Here is a 17,597-nt window from a genome sequence, read left to right on the forward strand (position 1 = left end):
AGAATATGCAGGATCATGAGTTTATGCAGTGCGAAGTGTGGATCCAAGTGGGCTTTCCTTCGAGCTTGACTGCAGTTGGGGTGGTGAGCAACATCTGGTAGGGACATTCAAACCAGGTTTCTCTCTCAAACATTCTCACATAGACCCTGTCACCTGGTTTCAGATTGTGACACTCATCTGTAAGACCTGGGAGAAAAGCAGAGACTGCAGAATGCATTATTAACAATTCCTTTGAGAGGCCTAGGACAAAATTAACAAGAAAATCATTCCCCAAACTCTGATACTGTGGCATGTACTCTCCGGAGAAAAAGAAAAAAACTAATGGAAGACACTCAATTCAAAATTTGCCCGTTTTCTTCATTGCCTTTTGGATCTACTTTCCCACTACTCCGCGGATGGTAGGGTGTGTGAAAAGCCTGGAATATACCCAAAACAGACATGATGTGTTGCATTATTTCACCTGTGAAATTTGTACCTTTGTTTGACTCAATCACTTCCGGTACCCCATATCTGCAGATTACCTCATTCATGAGCTCCTGTGTGGTTACCTGCTTATTTACTTTGGTAACAGAGTAGGTCTCTTCAACCTGAAAAGAAATCAACAACAAGCACATATTCATACTTCCCAACAAGTGGGAGCTGAGTGTAGCCAATTTGCAATCCCTGAAATGGGTAGAGTGGCCCAGGCAAGTGTTATGTGGCAAATTTTACTTCTGCCCTGTTGCTTTACGGCAAAGATCATACAAAATTGGACAAATGATGCAGCAGCTACAGAAAACCCAGGAGCCACCCGTCCTTGTTCAAGCATCGACATCATTGCTGCTTTGAGAGGTGCGTCTTTCCGTGCGTCAACTGGGCCATCATGGGGCATAGGGATCGTGGTAGGCAAGTGCTGTTGACTGTTCACCATACGCCGTCCCTTTTTAGTCCATTTGTCTTTTTCTTCCTTGCTGGCTTGTAACTGTAAAGTCCTTAGCATATCAAAGTTCAATGTTTTTATCAAAGTCCAAAGTTTTTATCAAAGTCCAAATTTTTATCAAAGTCCAAAGTTCATATTAAAGTCCATGTTTTTGTTAAATTCTTCTTTTCTTCTTTTCTTCCACGGCTTGAGGGCCGCTGCCTTTGCTGTGTGGTCTGTGATGGCATTGCCTCTTGCTTCTTTGGTGTAGGAATTGGTGTGAGCTTTCCACCTTGTCAGGTAGAAGTAGGGCCTCCGTGAAACTCTGCACTGCTGCAACATTCTTAATTGGCTGTCCTGCTGAGGTAAAAAAACTGTCTGGCCTTCCATATTGGGCCGTAATCATGAGCTATGCCAAATGCATACCGGGAGTCAGTGTAAATGTTTGCCGTCTTACCTTCTGCCACTCTACACGCCTCCGCGAGTGCTTTTAATTCCGCTTCTTGTGCTGAGACATGCGGAGGCAGAGATTCTGCTTTTACCGTGTCATGTTGTGTTATGACTGCATAACCGGAGTGGAGTTGTCAATCACCCTGGGTACCATCTATAAAAAACAACTCAAAATATACATTGTTAACAAGGGCTTCAGTAACTTTTTAAAACTTAAATTTTCTTGTTGCATCAATGCTAGACAATCAGGCTGATATTCTATTTCAAAAAATTTAAAAATGGCTGATTTGCAATACCTAGATCACCTATGCCTTCTCCTCCCCCCCCCTTTGAACCAGGGTACTCAATTGGAACAATAGTACCCGGTTTCAAGGTATTATTACAACATTGTAAAAAGATTTGATGGATGCAGATAAGGCCTGTAAGATGTTAGCACCAATAACAGAGATATGAGTTACATCAGGGCAGAATAATCTACAAACACCTATTAATATTGGAAATGTGATATTCCTTTAAGCAAATTCATTATTAATCTGATCCTGCCTGCAATGTCTTATCAAATTTGAGAGAGAGAAAAAAAAAACAAAAAAAACTTTTACTAGCTGCTCAAGATCCTCACCCCCTCCCTTGTGGACAAGAGGGATGAAACATTACATCCTTTACATCATCTAGCTCCACCCCTTCGATATTGGCTCCTTGCATCTTTCTTCTCAGCTCATTTAAGCTTGACAGTCTAAGCATCCACATCACAACCAAGCAAAGTCCCATGCATGGGGGCGGGGGACTTTTATCCCCAGTTAATATCTGCATCACACATGCCTGAACACGGGTCATTAACTCTCATCCATCCATGCGCTCAAGTCTGCCCTGTCACCCCCCATTGAAGGTGTACCAGTACATACAGATGCACAGACAAAAAAGTGTGACAAACAAACATACATCAGTTGAAAAACATTGAGGTGAGTGCTATAATGTTACAAAGTACATGATTCTATTGAGATGAGATTGTGAATGAGCGCTATTTTTGACGAAATATGTGGAAAAAAAAATTTGCTGAGTGACTGAGACATTCTATATTTCTTATCTACTGAAGCTATTATATGCTGTAGAGTCTGTGGGTATCTTTCAGCCCCCCTTGTCTTTCTTTCTCTGTATTTGACCCTGAACAAAAAGTGAAGTCTGAAAGCCCCCACCTTTTCAAAACATCTGTTATCTCTTTACGAATATGAAACACAGACTGAATAGAGTTGTTTTAGTTTAACTATTCCCTGCATTTGAACTCCTAATTAACACATATGCTGGGGCCTTGTAACATGTTCTCATTTTCAACCCCTGTATAAGTAAGAATATATCTTAGAAATTGCTATATTTCCTGCCTACTAAGACAGTATAATTAATTAAATTCATTTCAAGCCTCCATTCCATTTAAGCAAGCAGAGACATTCTCCAGGGTCAGCACTTCATTCTCTCTGCTTTGCTATCGCCCGACCTTGAAAAGTAGACAGAGACTGCAGCTTCATATAAACAATCTTTCTCCTCTATAAGCAAGCTCAGTTAACTATTTGCACACATATATATACATATATACACATATATATATCCACCTAGTATGGATTATACATATTATACACCTTTTCCTCTCTCTTTGCCAACAAATCACATGTCTTGTAACCTTCAATAGACATTCTCCCGACACCCTCCAGATCACTTACTGTACTTTCCAACATTTCACTTACGGATACTTTCTTAATACGTGTACGTATTTAACTTTCTCTGACTGTCTCTCTCTCCTCCTCACTCCAGCACTTTCTAGCAAACCTTGGTCTTTCAAGGCACGCTTCTTGGTCCTAAAGACCTCCCTCCCAGACACCATTTTTTGTAATCTACCGTGCGGGTTGATGTCACACATTTTCATAAGTTTTCTTACAGTTTACAAATTCATCCGCACGGCGGCGGCCCTTGAGGGGCTCTATCTTCTTTAATAAGATCTTACGCATATTAGAACAACAACAATAATAATAACACGCTCTATAGAATGTATCCTTCTTAATTCCAAATTGTCAGGCCCTTATAAACTGGCAAAACAACCGAAGGTCTCTTCTCCTTTGGAACCAGCCTCACAGAATGTATCTCTCTGAAATCAAATCGTTAGCCCCATATATAAGGCAAAACAACCGAGAGTCCCTTCTCCTATGAAGCCTGTCTCACAAAATGCATCCCTCTTAAATTCAAATTGTTAGCCTGGGATATATATATATATGGCAAAACAACCGAGGGTCCCTTCTCTTATGAAACCTGTCTCACAAAATGCATCCCTCTCAGCATGCATCCCTCTTAATTTTCAAATTGTTAGCCCCTTATATACTGGAAAAACAACCGAGGGTCCCTTCTCTTGTGAGACTAAATGAAAAGAAAGAGAAAAAAAATTCTGCAGATACAACAAACAACCTTCACTATCGTTAAAAACACCATGGACTTCAAAGTACAAATAGACTACAGACTAGTTTCTGGGTGAGCGATTGGTGCGCATATCACGGTCCGTGGTCCGTGACGGCAAACCCGAAGCCCACGAGTTACCGTGTAGAACTCTTAACCCAACCCGTCCGGTCACAAAACACAGATTGTCCCTCCCGCTGCAAGACTCGCACTGTAAAACACAACATAAATATATGTCGGTCTTACCTGGAGTTCTGTGAGTTGATCAGGCTCGGTTTGCAGCCGGACGGCTTCTCCGTGGCGTGGATCCGGGTGGAATGCGTTGTACGGCTCCGGTTTTGTCGCCCCACGTTGGACGCCATTTTGTCAGGGTAATTCTAAGTACAGCACCAATCAGGCCCACCCCAACTGCCCCGCTGCCGGCGGTAAAGAAGAGACACCACACAGAGGTCTGGTATAGTTCCTCACACGGGGACATGGCTGCGCTTCGCTGCCTTTTATTACAGATTACATGAGATCTTATACCCTTTGGTCTCATCAGTAGAAACTGGGTGATGGGCTCATTGGCTCAATTCACCGCATAACCATATATGGGAAGTCCGGATTTCCGGCCTGAGACACTGAAAATTATATACGTAGTTGAACAGTGTTATCTTGCTACGGCGCCTCTGGGAAAACAGCCAAGTACACGCGGCCTTCGTGTCTGGTTCCGTATCATCTCTGAATTTCTGGACACATCTCTCTCTCACCCTTGCAAAGCCTTGGAATGTCTGATGTAAGGCGACATATAAGTTTTTTCTCATTTTAACTTTGAATAGAACTTGCATACAGGTATAAAAGCATAAAAAACATATGGCAATATATACATATACCCTCACAGGAGAAAGACCTAAATACAACATTCAGCCCTGAAGAAAGGGAGAGAATATTCACATTGACGCACACAACTTCCCTGTCAAGTCAAATACAAGAATCAGGATATAAGATCATGTCACGCTGGTACAGGGTGCCCGCCCAACTACATAGGATGTTCCCTTCGGTCTCCCCACTATGCTGGAGATGCGGATAAAAACAGGGGACGCCATACATATCCTCTGGGACTGCCCGGTGTTGACGAGCTACCGGGCGGAAGTGTGGAGAATCACATCCAAATTCACTACATACACCCTAAACAAAACACTGGCTCTCTTCCTCCTGCATCACTGCGACATCCCTATCTCTACCTACAAGAAGTTAGTGGTCCGCCACTGGATTAACGCAGCAAGAACCTGCGTCCCCAGATTGTGGAGACAGACAGAGCCCCCTACTATAAGGATGTGGCTAAACTCTGTAAACAGGATGATGGAGATGGAGGACCTTACGGTCACACTGAGAGGTACGTAAAGCAAATTTAGGATGACCTGGTACCACTGGATGGAATTCCAGAATACTCAAGAGTTCGCTAAACTTTGAGACCATACACAGACATAGGTGATACCCCACCTGTCCCCTCCCAACCTCTCCGCCCTGCCTCCTTCCCTAATAAATGTAAGTTCTCATTAAGGTTTTACAGTTAGAAGTTGTATACAGTATAGTTTATTTGAAAATTAACAGTTCAGACAGAGCCGGACCAGAAAACAAGATTTTTGTTCCAAACAGAAATGCAATCCGAAGCGGTTAGAGCATATATAAGCCGATACTGCAATATCTGTCAAAGCTATTTAAATATCTGTGTATCCAGAAGGAACCATTTAACAGATTACTGAATGTATGGAAAATATATTGAAAATGTTAAATAAAGTATTAAAAAAAAAAAGCAAAAAAAAAAAGAAAGCAGAGAGTGGTAATAAACGGTTTATACTCTGATTGGGCCACCGCTGCTAGCGGGGTGCCACAGGGTTCAGTATTAAGTCTCATTATGTTCAATATATTGATCAATGACCTGATAGAGGGATTGCACAGTAAAATATCAATATTTGCAGATGATACGAAACTATACAAGATAATTAATATATAGGAGAACAATATATGGCTGCAAATGGACCTAGATAAGCTGGGGACTTGGGTAGAAAAATGGCAAATGAAGTTCAATATTGATAAATGTAAGGTTATGCACATGGGCAGGAGAAACAGATGTCACCAATAAATATTAAATGGGGTACTGCTAGGAAAAAGTGATATGGAAAAAGACCTGGGGGTACTAGTTGACTGTAGACTTAATTGGAGTAGTTAATGCCAGTCAGATGCTGCAAAAGCTAATAAAGTCTTGGGATACATAAAAAGAGGTATAGGGGCGAAGGATGAGAACATTATTCTACCACTATATAAGGCACTTGTCAGGCCCCACATGGAATACTGTGCATAGTTCTGGTCACCAGTGCTCAGGAAAGATGTTGCAGTGCTTGAGGGGGTTCAAAGAAGGTCAACTAATTTAATAAACGTATGAAAGGACTGGAATACCCAGAGAGGTATTTAAAATTAGGGTTATTCACCCTAGAAAAAAAGACGGCTAAGGGGTGACCAAATAGCCATGTATAAATACAATTAGGGACGGGGGCGCAGCCTAGCTATGAAGGAGAGAGGATGTTGAGCCCTTCTGCTCTCGCTACCTAAGGAAAAAATTGGCCGTTACAATCTGGCAGGCACCCATATTTGCTTCAATGGGTAACAAGAGGAGAATGACTTTCCCCCAGACTCTATTCCCACCTGTAATGCCAGCTCCCAGTAGGCGGAAGAAGAACAAGCTGCGAGCATCATGATGCTGGTGACCGCTACTGAACATGCACAGGGTAAAGGACTTCCAACAGGAGATGCTAGGCATTACCCCTACTCAGACACTACACAAAGTCGAGTACTCACCGCTGATGATCCAGTTGGAACTTTGCAAATGACACGTGAGTTAGTTGATGAGCAGGACTGAACACAGGAGGGATAAGAATGTTCACAATGCTTATCAGTTTGGGGGTGGGGTGGAGGTACTGGGGTGCAGTATTTATTATTGTGATGTCCTTTTGAAGTTGCATTATGTTAGTTCACAACTAATGCCTTAATTGCATTCCCTAGTTTTATATATGGCTGTTCTTCCTTGGCGGCGGGAGGCTCCTTTGTTTGCAAGCCCGCTATCCAGCTGGAATTTGCATCTTGGTGTGCAGACACTAAACTGGAATTGATTTCTTTTGTTTTGTCTGTTTGTCTTTTCTTTTTAATTTCCCCTATCCACCCACCTTTATACAAATATCTACTGGTGAGGCCACTTATCTTTGGTCCCCCCACTTATCCCTTATAACCACCCATGGCAGCACTCCAATTTAGTTCCCTTAATGTCAAGGGTTTCAACACCTTTCAGAAACAAGCACAGATGTTATAAAATTTGCACAAGCAACAGGTTCATGGGTTACTGCTGCAGGAAAGGCATTTCAAAGTCGGACACGTCCCAGATATTAGAGACAGCTATTTTGCTCACTGGTTCCACAGTGCCAACCTGGAAAGTCGTTCCTGGGGGGCGTCTATTGCTCTCCATAGGTCACTGACCTACTGCTTAATAGACCAACGACTTAACCCTCAGGGCAGATATGCAACCATTAAGATATCAGTAGGGGCTACCAAATTCACCATAGCTAACTGGTACGCACCAAATTAGCAACAAGCCACAGCATACATCTCCTTTCTGAATATCCTGGCTGAGTAACAGAGGGAGTGCTTGTCTAAGCCCTGACATTGACACATCAGTGGGTAGAGGCAGGGTCTCCACTAACCAACTGAGATTTCTTAAGTGTACATTACATACACTTCATGTTGTGGATGCTGGCGCATTTTACATCCACAAGACTGGGACTATACCTGCTTCTCGCACCCACACAACTCTTACAGTAGGATTGACTTCTTTTTGTTGGGCCACCACGCGCTGTCCTGGCACCCTACAGCTAGCATTGGCTACATGATCTGGTCAGACCATGCCCCAATTTTTCTGAGCCTTTCCTTACCAGACGAGGTCGACCGTTAGTGGACTTGACGTCTGAATGATAATTTATTGAGGGACAGTGTGCGTGCCGCCGAAATACCATTAAAATGGACATACTCCGAGGTTCCTATATCTTTTTCAAGCGATCCCTATTACCCCTCCACTACAATTCTTTAATAGACTAAGATCGGCCATGATCAAGTTTGTATAGGGCAGACAAAGACCTTGACTGGGAAGTCGGTACCTATCATTTCCCCAAATTATGGGAGAGGTGGAGTTACCTGCACTGAGCAGGGGGTTGGACCTGATGACCCTGGAGGTCCCTTCCAACTCTACCATTCTATGACCTAACTTCAGGCAATACCACAGAGCAGCAATCTTAATGCATCTGGTAGGCTGGCAATAGCACGTGAATAGCAAGCAATGGGTGGCCCTAGAGCAGGAAAATTGCTCCATCCCTATAAATCTTATCCCATTGATTAGAGCCGTAACAGGGCTCAGGCCATTTCTCCTAACTTCCTACTGCAGGAGACACTAAGAATGTTGGATCAGACAATCCAAAAACAAAGTCTATCAGGGGAAAATAGCCCTCTCACCCCTGTATTTCACAATCTGGCTTTTCCACCAGGCCAGATTAGAGACAGATTCATTGGTTGGAAGGAACAGGAAGGCACACAGGTACACCATATTCTCAATGGGGCATCATTGCCAACTTTTCAGGATTTTAGAGATAAACTTGGGGGACTGGACATCTCCTGGTTTGAATATTTCCAATTGCGTTTATTCCTTACAGCGTGTGGACTTGGTGACCCCTTCGAGAGGGCACTAACACCACTTGAGAAGTTGTTCACCTTGCAATCTCCTCCGGCATACGTAGTTTTCCTAATATACAGCCTATTTATATCAGAATCCTGTGATACGGACCCTGATTTTAAGCGGGCCTGGAAAAATGACCTGAGGGCTGCAATATCCACCGGGGATTGGCAGAAGGCATGCCTGTTTACACACAAGCTGTCCATTGCATGTGTCACTCAAGAAAAAAGTTATAAGATCTTGTCAAGATGGTATAGATATCTGGTATGTTTGCAGCACATTTTTCCTTCTGTGTCGGACCAGTGTTGGCGCTGTGAGACTGCCAATCTTCCCTTTTATTATTTTCCTTTACTCAAGGAGTATTCTATTTCCTATCCAATCTCGAACTTTGGTTCTTTATAAGTTATCTCTAGAGATGAGCGAGCACCAAAATGCTCGGGTGCTCGTTACTCAAGTCGAACTTTTCGTAATGCTCGAGAGCTCGTTTTAAGTAACGAACACCATTCAAGTCAATGGGGGACTCGAGCATTTTTCAAGGTGACCGATGCTCCGCATAGGGAAGGTTGTGTGAATCACCTGAAAACATCAGAAAGTCATGGAAACACCACAGAAATGGATAGGGAACAGCAGGGGCAGCATGCATGGATGCATCTGAGACTCCCAGGTCGCACTATTAAGCCAAATTGGGGACAAGAGCCTGGCGGTCACCCCCCTAACAATTTACTTAGGACAGACCATAAGCAGCAAGGCACACGTGCTGGCACATCTTAGCTAAGCACCACACAAGGTGCAACGAAGGGCAATCACCGCCTGCAGGTGACACCACTGCCTCTTCTCCTGGGTTACATGCTGGCAGCGCACACAAAATTTTCTCTGCGCAGCGTTCAGCTGCCCTCATGCCACACGCTTGCTTGATAGCCACACCACCCTCATGTCCATTTATTACTGGGTCTTGGATGAGGAAGAACCGGAGACACACACTGCAGAGGGTTGGCAGGGCCTGGCAGCAACCTACTTTGAAATTGTGGGTGACAGCCCACAATGCTGATAAGAATTGCTGATCAATTAACGTACAATCATAATTCCAATCCCGTGCCACCTCCATCACAAAATTTTCAGGAGCCGCAAACGTGTGCATAAAGGGGACTCAGATGCCAGTACATCTCCACATCTCCACAATGCAGCAGCACATACTAACACCAAAGACTGGTTTGAAGCAGGAGGTGTCGCAAAAGTAGCCACCACAGGTATACAGTTACCCTGTGAAAGTCTCATGAAATCAGTTAACCTTCATGTGAATGCTCCAATCCAGTATATCGAATTACTGTGGTAACACGAAACACAAGAAATAATACATGCCGACCAGCGCTGACCCCCAGGGATGCGTGCGTTTATCAGACCTAAACCAATCCGGCTGTTTACCACTCAGGGCATTATACATCAGCAAACACCCAAAAACAGGCAGTGTACAATGAGTTGACCTGTTATACAGCCGGGATGCTTGCAAAAGCCTAGTGCGCACTACTAGGCACAACAAACATGGGCATAAAGTGGACTCGGATGCTAGTACTGCTGTGAACGTCTCATTAATTCAGTTACGCTTCTTTTGATTGGTCCAAACCAGTGTCTCAGATAACTGTGGTAACACAAGAGCAAATACATGTCGACCAGGGCATTATACATCAGCGGACACCCAAAAACAGGCAGTGTACAATGAGTCGACCTGTTATACAGCCGGGATGCTTGCGAAAGCCTAGTGCGCACTACTAGGCACAACAAACATGGGCATAAAGTGGACTCGGATGGTAGTACTGCTGTGAACGTCTCATTAATTCAGTTACGCTTCTTTTGATTGGTCCAAACCAGTGTCTCAGATAACTGTGGTAACACAAGAGCAAATACATGTCGGCCAGCGCTGGTCCCCAGACCCCAAGCAGGAGGAGGAGGTGGCATAATAAGCCCGAGAAACCGTGACCGAGGTAGGACCCGCAATCCTCTGTGTGGGAAGCACGTGAGCGGGCCCAGGGTCAGACTTGGTCCCAGCCTCAACCTTGTGTGACCCAATGTGCTGTCGGTTATGGTTCCTTTCATCGCTCCAAAGACTGGATGAACCATAAAGAAATTCCACAGGCCAAACCTGGCACAGTTGCATCTCCCCCAGGACCTCGGTCTCTGCCCACACGCTCAACAATCGTGGGCATAAAGCGTACTCGGATGCTAGTACTGCTGTGAACATCTCATTATATCGCTCCCAGCCTCCACCTTGTGTGACCCAATGTGCCGTCAGTTACATCGCTATGGGAAACACTTGTGTACCCACACAATTCATTCTGTGTATGTGTCAGATAGCTGAACACCGCAATGGGAAACCCTTGTGTACCCACACAATTCATTCTGTGTATGTGTCAGATAGCTAAAAACCGCTATGGGAAACCCTTGTGTACCCACAGTATAGGTGAACCCCTGAAACCTCTCTGTAGCCAGAGTATAGGTGAACCCCTTAAACCTTTCTGTAGCCAGAGTATAGGTGAACCCTTGAAACCTTTCTGTAGCAAGAGTATAGGCGAACCACTTAAAGGGGTTGTCCGCCGCCCAAACTGATTTTTTTTCCCATTAATGCCCTGTGGAGTAGAAGCATCACACACTACAGCTTTACCCATAAAAAAACGATATTTTGCTCACCTTTTTATTCCTTTCCTTTCCCTTATAAAGCTGGCCTGAAGAATTTTTCAAAGATGGCGCCGCTGGGTAGTTCCCATGATGCACTGCTGCCTCTCTCTCCTCAGTGCGCGCTCCCGATGACACCGGTCACATGACTGGAGGACTGGCGTCATAATGGAGACGCAGGCTTCACTGCTTTGAATGGAGCCGTCAGCCGGCCGGCCCCATTCAAAGCAATGAGAGAGCAGGGAGAGCAGTGCGATCTCCTTCTACTGCTGTGACAGCTGTAGCAGGAGATTCCTTCCTCTCTCCGGCATGTCCCCTCATCATTGGACACTGAGACAGCAGTGTCACAGTGTCCAGTGATGAGGGGACATGCCGGGGAGATGAAGGAATCTCCTGCTACAGCTGTCACAGCAGTAGCAGGAGATCGGACTGCTCTAGCAGTACTTTCAATAGCAGAGGATCGCGATCCTCTGCTATTGAAAGTGAAAGTAGCACCAAACATGCCCTACACACACACGCCCCCCTCACAGTGCCCACACAGTGCCCCCTCCACACTGCCCCCTCACAGCTCCTCCCTCCACAGTGCACCCCCACAGTGCCCACACACAGTGTACCCCCCACAATGACCCCCCACAGTGCCCTACCACAGTGTCCGCCTCCGGTGACCCCCCATAATAACCCCACCCACAATGACCCCTCCCAATGCACCCCCACAGTGCCCCCTCAGTAGTGCTCCCCCACAGTAACCCCCTCAGTGCCCCCACCACACACATGCCCCTTCACAGTGTCACCCCCCACAGTGCGCACGCAGTGTTCCCCACCACAATGACACCCCCACAGTGCCCCTACCACAGTGCCCCCCTCCAGTGACCACCACAGTGACCTCCACAGTGCCCACACACAGTGCCCCTACCACAGTGTTCCCCTTCAGTGAGCTCCCCAGTGTCCCCCCAATAATGACACCCCCCCACAATTACCCCTCTCAGTGCACCCTCCACAGTGCCCCCTCAACAGTGCTCCTCCCACAGTGCACCCGCCAACAGTGCCCCCCACAGTAAGCCCTGCAGTGCCGCCCCTACCACACACATGCCCCTCCACAGTGTGAACCCCCCACCACAGTTACTCCCTCCACAGTGTCACCCAGACAGTAACCCCTGCAGTGCCCCTACCACACACATGCCCCTCCACAGTGTCACCCCCCCACCACAGTTACTCCCTCCACAGTGTCACCCCCCACAATGCCCTCTCACAGTGCCCCCACCACAAACTCCACAGCGGCAAGTCTATGTGACAGCTCCCCCACACCCGCAAAAAGTCTATGTAACAGCACACCCCACAGCGACAAGTCTATGTGACAGCTCCCGAACCCCCGCAAGAAGTCTATGTGACAGCACCCAACAGTGACAAGTCTATGTGACAGCACCCAACAGCGACAAGTCTATGTGACAGCTCCCCCACCCCCGCAAGAAGTCTATGTGACAGCACCCAACAGCAACAAGTCTATGTGACAGCACCCCCACCCACGCAAGAAGTCTATGTGACAGCACCCAACAGCGACAAGTCTATGTGACATCTCCCCCACCCCTGCAAGAAGTCTATGTGACAGCACCAAAAAGCGACAAGTCTATGTGACAGCACCCCCACCTACGCAAGAAGTCTATGTGACAGCACCCAACAGTGACAAGTCTATGTGACAGGACCCCCACCTACGCAAGAAGTCTGTGACAGCACCCAACAGCGACAAGTCTATGTGACAGCATCCCAGCAAGAAGTTTATGTGACAGCACCCAACAGCGACAAGTCTATGTGACAGCACCCCTACCCCCGCAAGAAGTCTATGTGACAGCACCCAACAGCGACAAGTCTATGTGACAGCACCCCCACCTCTGCAAGAAGTCTATGTGACAGAACCCCTCTCTCCGCCACCCGCAGTACCAGCGACAGTCCGCCCTGCCTCCCAACCCAGGACCCCAGTGACAGCACCCACAACCCCCCCCCCCCCCATCAGGACCAGCAACAGCCCGAACCTCTGAAACATTTGTGTACCAAGAGTATAGGCGAACCCCTGAAACATTGGTGTATTGGTGAAGCCCGGAAAAATTAGTTTGCTAAGAGTATAGGCGAAGGCCTGAAAAATTGGCGTACCAAGAGTATAGGCAAACGAACACCTGAAAAAATTAGTTTACCAAGAGTATAGGCAAAGCCCGGAAAAATTAGTTTGCTAAGGGTATAGGCAAACCACAGAAAAATTGGTGTACCCACAGTGCATGTAAAACCCAGAAAAAATTTTTAAACACCGAGCTCTTTGTTGCTTAATTTACTAAAAGAGCCTGGAGGCAGCCCTCCGAAAAAAATTTGTTTTAACAGAGCCTTTTGGCCCTCAGAAAAATTTGCTGTTCAGCATGATGTCCTACTGGTTTAGGAGGAGAAGGAGGAAGATCGAAGAGGGATAGACCAAGCTACTTCTCCCCTTTTTTGGGGTGATAGAGGATGCATGGTTCTCCTGTTCCAGCTTAAAGAATCTTTATGTTCCCCTGCTTTCTACCGGTGGAGAAGAGGTCAGGGGAAATTCAGCCTTTGTTCATCTTAATGAGTATAAGCCTGTCGGCGCTGTCAGTTGACAGGCGGGTACGCTTATCTGTGATGATCCCCCCAGCAGCACTAAACTTCCTCTCTGATAAGATGCTAGCGGCAGGGCAGGCCAGCACCTCCAAGGCGTACAGCGCAAGTTTGTGCCACGTGTCCAGCTTTGACACCCAATAGTTGTATGGAGCATAGGGATCACGAAGAATGTTGGTATGGTTGGCTAGGTACTCTCTGACCATCTTTTTACAGTGTTCCCTCCAACTCAGCCTAGACTGGGGAGTGGTGACACAGTCTAGCTGGGGAGCCATAAAACTGGCAAAGGCATTGAAGAGTGTTCCCCTGCCTGCGCTGGACATGCTGCCTGATCCCTGCGCCTTCCCTGCCAGTTGGCCCACTGAACTACATCCTCTACCGCGAGCGTTGTCAGATGGAAAGTTTAGCATCAGCTTTTCCACAAGGGCCTTGTGGTATTGCATCACTCTCGTACTCCTTTCCTCTTCGGGAATGAGAGTGGAAGGTTCTCCTTATACTATGGTTCGAGAAGGGTGAACACCCAGTAATCCTGGTTGGCCAGAATGCGTCTAACGTGAGAGTCACGGGAAAGGCAGCCTAACATGAAGTCAGCCATGTGTGCCAGTCCCAGTACACAACACATCGCTGTCCTCACTAGGAGGATGACTTTCATGATTCTCCTCCTCTTCAGCCCATACACACTGAACAGATGTGAGGGAAGTAGCATTGGTATCCTCTGTAAAGTTGGCAGCAGTCTCTTCCCCCTCCTCCTCCTTCCCCTATACGCGCTGAGAAACAGGCGTGAGGGTGGTCTGGCTATCAAGTGACATATTTTCATCCCCCATCTCCTGTTCTAAGCGCAAAGCGTCAGCCTTTATGCTTAGCAGCGAACTTCTCAGCAGGCAAAGCAGCGGGATGGTAACACTAATGATTGCCGCATCGCCGCTCACCATCTGGGTAGACACCTCAAAGTTTCCGAGGACCTGGCAGATATCTGCCATCCATGCCCACTTCTCAGTAAAGAATTGCCGAGGTTGACTACCACTCCGCCGGCCATGTTGCAGCTGTTATTCTACTATGGTTCTATGCTACTCGTACAGCCTGGCCAACATGTGCAATGTAGAATTCCAGCACTTGGGCACATCGCACAACAGTCGGTGCACTGGCAGCTGGAAGTAATGCTGCAGTGTCCTGAGGGTGGCAGCATCTGTGGCGGACTTCCTGAAATGGGCGCACACGCGACGCACCTTGCTGAGCAGCTCAGACAAATGGGGGTAGTTTTTCAGAAACTGCTGAGCCACCAGATTGAACATGTGGGCCAGGCATGGCACATGTGTTAGTCTGCCAAGCTGCAGAGCCGCCACCAGGTTACGGCCATTATCACACACGACCATGCCTGGTTGGAGGTTCAGCGGCGAAACCAACTGGTCGGTCTGCTCTGTAAAACCCTGCCAGAGCTCTTGTGTGGTGTGCTTCTTGACTCCCAAGCTGAGTAGTTTCAGCACGGTCTGCTGACGCTTGCCCACCGCAGTGTTGCAGCGCCCGGAGCATCCGACTGCTGGTGCTGTGCTTACACGTGGTAATTGAGAAGTGGAAGGGGTGGAGGAGGGGGGGGGGGTGTTGCAGGAGGTAGCATAATAAGCTGGAGAAACCTCCACCGAGGTGGGACCCGCAATCCTCGGTGTGGGTAGCACGACGTGGACAGACCCAGGGTCAGACTCGGTCTCAGCCTCCACCAAGTTCACCCAATGTGCCGTCAGTGAGATGTAGTGTCCCTGTCTGCCAGCACTTGTCCACGTGTCCATGGTTATGTGGACCTTCCCAGTAACCACGTTGGTGAGGGCACGGTTTATGTTGCGTGAGACGTGCTAGTGTAGGATGGGGACGGCACACCGGGAAAAATAGTGGCGACTGGGTATCGAATACCGGGGGACCGCCGCCGCCATCATGTTGCAGAAAGTCTCCATTTCAACTAGCCTGTAGGGGGCCATCTCCAGGCTGAGTAGTTGTGTGATATGCATGTTTAAAGGTTGTGCATGGGGGTGGATGGCCACGTATTTCCGCTTTCGTTCCGATTGTGTTAGTGACAGCTCAATGCTGCGCTGGAACACATTGGTGGAGGCAGTGGAGGACCATGGAGGTGAGAGTGTGGGTGAAGGCCGAGAGGCGCTCGTGCCTGTGTCCTGAGAGGGGGATGGCATTTCTGTGCCAGGTTGTGACACTGGGGAAGAGGCAGGGGTGTGACCCGCAGTGGGGAATGGCCTTCATACCACCTCATGGGGTGCTTAACCATCATATGCCTGCGCATACTGGTGGTGGTCAGGCTGGTAGTGGTGGCTCACCGGCTGATCTTGGTGCGGCACAGGTTGCACACCACTGTTCGTCAGTCGTCCGCATTCTAAATAAAAAAAAACTCCACACCTTTGAACACCTAGCCCTCTGCACGGAGGCTTGCCACGCGGGTGTGCTGTTTGGAACAATTGGTGGATTTTTCGCTCTGGTCCTGCTTCTCCCCCTGGCCACCCCACTGCCTCTTCCAACATGTTCTACTGCTGGTGTTGCCTCCCACTCTGAAGCGGGTGGGGAGCGGCTGGAGAGAGCGGGGAGGAACAGAAAGCGGATTTCTTTCTCCCTCTCCCCCCCCCCGCTCACTGCCGCAACTCACTGCTCCCCTACGTTGGCAGCCGAACCTTTTCTTCCCAGCGGGGAGATACTCGCTAAGGATCGAGCAATTGTCCTTAGCGAGTATGCTAGCTCATCTCTAATGGTAATGCCTTCCCTGCATGTTTAGTGGCTAAAAAATGGAGCTAAACATGCGGGGAGGGAAAATTAAATTTACTTAAGCATTGCATGGTGTGAGACTCAAGAAGCGAGCATCTCGAGTAGCCTAATACTCGATCGAGCATCAAGCTTGGACGAGTGTGCTCGCTCATCTCTAGTTATCTCTCTTTTATTTCCTTATTTGTATTTCTGGTTGCTGGACTCCTGGCACCAAAGGGTTTGGATTTTTTGATGGGATAACTTATATGTTTCTTCCTCCTTCCTTGGTCTTCCCTCCTCCCTTTTTTCCTTCATATGTTTTGGAGCTTAGACCAATACAATGTATATATGAAGATAATCTTGTGAAAGTGTTTGACGTGTTACAAATGGATCATGTGTGATAAGATAGGCGTAGATTTAATTTTTGCACAGAGGTTCAGCTCTACCAGTTATGTTTTTGTAATTTAATTTCATTTGTATTTCCTGATTTTATGTGGTTCTGCAAGACCTGCAGTTTGCCAAGACCTTACAAGTCTTCCCTGTCCCCCATCTCTCTCCTGTCATGCTCCATCCTTGCTGTCGAACACTACATCACCGCCCTCAGACGCACGCTGGATGAAGCGGCACCGTCGTGACAAGAGTCGTCCCCTCACACCCCAACATACTACGTTCAGTGATGCTCTAGGTGTGCATGCAGACTTCAACCACTTCCAATTTATGCTCAAAAGCTACAACTTCACCCTCCAACGAGTTTATTTCCCGTCTCTCGTCTCCTCACTATCCCACGACCCCAAATGACTCTTCGATACCTTCCACTCCCTCCTTAGCCCCAAAGAACAAGCTCCTATGACGGATCTCAGTGCTGGAGAGCTAGCTGCCTACTTCAAAGAAAAAAAAAATCTAAAACATGGACAAAGAAATCTCCAAACATTATATGGCTAGCCCTGATCCCAGGCTCTTCAGCATTGCATCCATCACTTACCCACTATCTATACTAGAACCAAACAACAGAGGAAAAAGTCTCCAGACTGCTCT

Source organism: Eleutherodactylus coqui, chromosome 3, assembly GCF_035609145.1.
Source record: "Eleutherodactylus coqui strain aEleCoq1 chromosome 3, aEleCoq1.hap1, whole genome shotgun sequence".
NCBI lineage: Eukaryota > Metazoa > Chordata > Amphibia > Anura > Eleutherodactylidae > Eleutherodactylus > Eleutherodactylus coqui.